At 41.3% G+C, this 5,639-nt stretch overlaps 1 pseudogene; it reads left to right on the forward strand.

Annotated features, from left to right (window-relative positions):
- The first annotated feature begins 2,304 nt into the window (after positions 1-2,304).
- Positions 2,305-4,011, forward strand: LOC147733812 (uncharacterized; annotated as a pseudogene).
- Positions 4,012-5,639: the final 1,628 nt, after the last annotated feature.

The raw sequence follows: 5,639 nt of genomic DNA on the forward strand, positions 1-5,639 counted from the left end.
GTTTATCTGTCAAATTAAATGGAAAAACAGTGAGGAAGCATTCAAGTAATCCCATGGTACTTTCCCACTTTTGAGTGTTTGCAAGATCCAACCAAATTGCATTACAGAACGTTACTGATTCTGACCATGGTACAAAACAGACACTTAATTTTGAACAAAGTCAATGACTAATGATACAATATTAACCAAAGTATATATACCAGAAAACAGTGTACTAATGCTGTTATCGACCACTGCAAGAACTGTTTCTAAATTGTATTGGTCAATTTTGCCCAGGGGCACCGCTGCTTCAATCTGTGATAGCTTCCAAAATTCATGATATGCCACATAAACAAAACGTTTTGTTCGAGGGGACTTTGGACCCCCAAAAAAATCAGCAATGTCGATGTCACCTGATAAAAGAGAAAGATGTTTCATAGATGACAGTGTGGAATATTCCACCACTGCTGACACAATTTACCTACAGAATATGTGGTAACTGTATGGGAGTGTGGAAAATGAGGATTAGGTCTACTTTGTGTAAACCCTTTTGTGGTATTCAAAAAGCATAATTGACATGCATTAGAGCTTGTAGGCCACAATAACCATCCCAAAAAGTCAATATTGGAAGAGTTGAGTATGCCATTCTGACAGTTAATTCCTCAATTGTGTAGTTGGTATGTGTTTGCCATGTGTCATAAGCAGCCAATAAATGAGTCGAGGGAGTATTTACATTTTTAGCTGTGGCTAAACCAAAACAAGTAGTCTGCTGTACTGGCTGATTTAAAAGTAAGATCTGAGACAGTATCTTACACGCATGATGCAATGATTCCGCGCCCTGGACCTGCAAATCTTTGGTACCCAAATGGATCTTATATCAACCGTGTCCTTCCAGTGATCATAACATTTCACAGACAAATCAGTTATGAAGTACAAGGAGTAGACCAATTTAGTATGGGTCAGCATAAATTTGGTTTTGGTGGGAATCTTCAACTTATAAAAATAGGATAGGGTGTAGGAAAGTCTGTAACTAGTAAAATACATAAATGTACTCTGCTGGGTTTTTGAGCTCCCCTGTAACGGGGTTGGGCAATGTTCCCACTGAGTATAACTAAAAATGGCCTTTGAGTATTGGTTTTGTGTACAAATTGATGACCATAATGTTGGTAACAGAATAAATAAGCATAATTTGCAGAATTAAAATACAAATCTACAGTGTCAAAAGCAGTGTGATATTTTAAATCAGAAAACAATTAATAAACAGCATTGACATCCCAGTCATCAGTATTTCAGGCACAACCACATCTTCTAAAGAAACGCAGAATACGTATGGAATGTTCAAAGTCTCGGTCGGACTATGGATATCGAATGGTACTTTATCTCAAACTATGCCATGAACAATTGGGAAGGTGTAATTATTAACTAGGGCTTAATCCATTTTCATTATATGAGAGGAAATGCGAGGGGCCAGAACTCCATTAACCAAATTCTCAGCAGAGCGTTCAGGTAAGTAATGGCCATTAATCAACAGGAAAAACACAGTCACAAACCCAATCCACTTGAAGAGGAATACCATTGTCAGCACCATCCAGACATATATACATGGCAGGACCAGGTAAGCCTTGTTGAACCAGGAGATGAAAATACTGATACGTTTAGGGAGCTCTCCCACAGTCGATGACAACAAAGATGTATCAGAAGAAACACTATCACAGTTCATATAGTAACCACTGGACCCCAGCTGAAACAACAGGGGTTGTTCTTCACTGGAAGGCAAATGAATCGTACTTTCAAGAATGTCAATTATAACTTCAACTAGAAGAGAAGCATGCTCATTATCTACAGTAGTAGACATAGAAGGTAAAACAGGCAACAAATCAGTTGAAGATTCAATCTCCCCCCTCCATTTGTTGGGGACTTGTCAAGCAAACAGAAGCCTGCGGATTCAGTGAAATATCCAGGCTTGGAATACTTTTAGGCATACTATTCAGTATCAGCCATATGGTGAAGCTTGACATGAAATCTAACTATTCTCCTTACGACCAGGTAATGGAGGCAGGATCACAGTACGGGTGCCTTTCAAAATCAAGGACCCTGACCGGTGCAGTGTATAATGAACCAAATAGTTTTTTGTTCTCCACCTTCTCTCCGACCAGATCTCCAATTTTAGGAAGCCACCCAGAAACTGGAATAAGCACCACTGCATCTGTGGAAGAGGGCAAGTGGGCTTTTGTTTGTGAATCACAAGACTTTTGTAGATCTTGTAATATAGCACAATGGTTACCTAACCCAGACCCAAATCCCTTAGTAACCTTACGGAATGAGATGCCCCCTCAAAATCTAATGAAGATATCAATAGTTTCAGTCTGTTCGTGGAACGTGCACGGATTTCGTGAAATGGCCCATGATCACGAAACCCTAGCATTCTTCCTACGACAAGACATAATCATGACCCAGGAGACATGGATAATACAACCCTTACTAATTCCAGGTTTTAAGAGACACCATAAACATGCGGAAAGCTTCTCCAAGCATGGACACCCCCGGGGCGGATTATCGATATATATAACCCACAAATACAACTGGAGTTCAGAGGAGATAGACGTGGGCCTAAAGTGGGCTCAAGTGATCAGAATCTTCAAAACCCTGACGCAGGGGACAACAACGTGGCAAATGTTATTATTTAACGTCTACATTCATCCAGATAAAAAATCTCAAAAAGAAAAGTATGCGATTCTTGTGTAACTTATTAAGGCCATGCAAAGGACCCACCTACTGCACCCGTTGGTTATCTCAGGAGATTTTAACAACGTGCTCATTGACCACAATAAAGCGAAGGTGAAGAAGCCCACTGACTGTATCGGAAAAAAGTTAGCCTCCAGTCTAACTGAACATGGATTATCAATCCTGAATGGCAACAACAAGGGGGATAGGCCGGCAGCCGTCACATATTTGAGTGGCAGGGTGCACTCAATAATTGACTATTCAATAATAAGTGACGAGTTACTTCCACGTATCGAATCCTTTTACATAGAACAGCGTGCAGAAAGCGACCATTTTCCACAACTAATAAGGCTGAACATTGTACCAAGTACGGCGCCAACAACGGCCTCCCTTCAGCTCCACGCTTCAAATTTCAATTTGAGGAAATTAAAATTGCGCGGAGAAGGACTGGGTAAAATTACGGACCTAGTAAAAGCCCATTTGGCAAAACTTGGAACTCAAAAGGAAGAGGAACGAGTACCCAACTGGGAGAAAATGATTCATGTCTTGCAGGATAAATTCGCAGCAAGGCCACGGACCCGTAGCAAATGTAATATCAAGAAGGAGCCATGGTTTGACACAGAGGTAAGAGCTAAAAAAAGAATGGTTGCAAAGGAGGTTCGAACACTAGCAAGCCAAAAAACATCAGGGTCAGTGGTAAATAAATCCAAACTAAGGGCTGCCAGGGGTATCTACAGGAAGGCACTGAGGACCGCTAAGTACAAATACAAAGAAACCATCTGGAACAAATTGTTAATAGCGGGCAAACACCAAAACAGCCGAGACTTCTGGGCTATTATAAATGATTTAAATCAAGGGGTAAAACTCCAACAAGAAGCCGGGGTCAGGGCTGATACCTGGACTAGACATGTACAAGCTTTATACTGCAAAACAGATCAAGGCCATGCAAACGGTTCATGGGCAGCTAAAGATAATTCGGAAAATCTAAAAAGAGCAAATAGCAAGGAGCACGGTGATCCTGAACATGAAAGTCTATGAAATGGGCAGAAGGAGCCAGACGACCTTACCTCCATAAAGGAATCACGTATAATCATTTTAAGATTAAAGTCAGAGGGCGGAGCAGGCCCAAATGGCCTAGCGAACGGAATTTTTAAACATGATCCAGATCTGTGGTCAGAGATCCTAACGCTACTGTTCAATCAAATATACAGACAACCAGAGTTACCAACATCCTGGAATGGTAGTATTATCCATCTCATGTTTAAGCACGGCGACCACCGTAACCCCAAAAACTATAGACTGATTTAATAGACGTTGAAGCCAAACTCTATGCCTCCTGCCTTTTACTTTACCTACAAGCGTGGATAACAGAAACAAGGATCATGCCATTATTCCAAACAGGATTCAGGGAAAGAATGGGAACAATAACCAACCTAACTTGTCTGTCTATCCTAAGGGACACTGTGGTAGCGAAAGGCACTTGTTTGTGTGCCTATTTCATAGACATTAAATCAGCCTTCGACCGGGTGAACAGAGAGCGCTTGTGGAGTAAATTAGCGACCTGGGGATTGCCACACCAGCTCTTAACAGCCATCAAAGCCCTTAATCATCACACCTGGGCAAGAGTGAAATTAGGTAATGGAGGCAGTACAACTAGGAGCATTCAAACGCACCAAGGCTTAAAACAAGGCTGCGTATTAGCTCCCACCCACTTTAATCTTTTTCTCTCTGATCTCTCAAGCGAGATCGTCTAAGTAGATAGTCACCCTCCTTTCCTGGGAAACAAATCAATACACTTCTTACAATATGCAGACGATATAGTTTCGTTGAGTCAAACACCAATCGGCCTTCAAAGGGCCATCAACAAACTAACATCGTATTTAGAACGAGAAAGCCTCAAACTAAACAAAGAAAAAACCAAAGTGGTTCGGCTCATGGATCAGAAAAAACTAAAGTACAAATGGACGTCCCAAGGGTAATAGTGAAAGAACAAGAGTATTACAAGTACTTGGGAATAACATTAACAAAAAGTGAAAGCCAAAAGGATCACAGAACCGCATTAAAAGCAAAAGCAGAATCCTTAATCTTCGTGCACCGCTCTTTAAAAAACAAAATGGATTGTCCAAATCATAACCACTTATTAAAAGTTATGGCAGCACATATTATACCCACCCTAACTTACGGCCTAGTTACGTGGTGTGGCAAGGAGGTTGACCTTTTAAACGCTCTACAGATAAAAATCTATAAAGCGGGTTTCAATCTGCCTAAATCCGCCTCAGCCTCCCAAGTTAGGCTAGAATTTTGCCTGCTAAACCAGAAGTTCCGGAGCATGAGCGGCTTCATGAAACTCTGTTGCAAACTTCGAGCAGTGGACTCTGATTCACTTGACTGGCTGAGTTGGGAGGAAATAAAAAAACAGGGGGAAACTAATACACCGAACACTTGGGGAAAGCACCTGAAACTCTGTGTGGAAAAGTTGGAGCTGGAACCAGCCTGGAAATAGGGGACAGATAAAGCTACCCTAAGCAAACAAGCCAATGCGGCAGCAAAAAGGAAATTCTTTTTGGAGGATAAAGATCTATTGGAAAAACGTCGGCACAGCTGGACCATTATGAACTCTTTTAAAACCTTAAAACCACTTGCATATTTAGTAACACACTTCAGTGGTCACCGAAAAAAAGAATTTCTAGCCTATCGGATGGGGATGCACATGACAAAGGACCTGCTACCGTCCTAGAAACAGTCTGACCAGACGGAAAAATGCTGCCTCTGTGGGTATAAAATGGAATCACTTGTACACTTTTTTTGCACATGTCCGGCCCTGATAAGTCAGAGATTACTTTTATTGAAACCTATCTTCAACGAGTTAAAAATTTGTTCCTGCAGACACGCAGTTACAAGCTGGCTTGGAGGATCCTCTATAATCCTGGCTTGCC

The sequence above is a fragment of the Lissotriton vulgaris genome, chromosome 2_1 (genome assembly GCF_964263255.1).
Source record: "Lissotriton vulgaris chromosome 2_1, aLisVul1.2, whole genome shotgun sequence".
NCBI lineage: Eukaryota > Metazoa > Chordata > Amphibia > Caudata > Salamandridae > Lissotriton > Lissotriton vulgaris.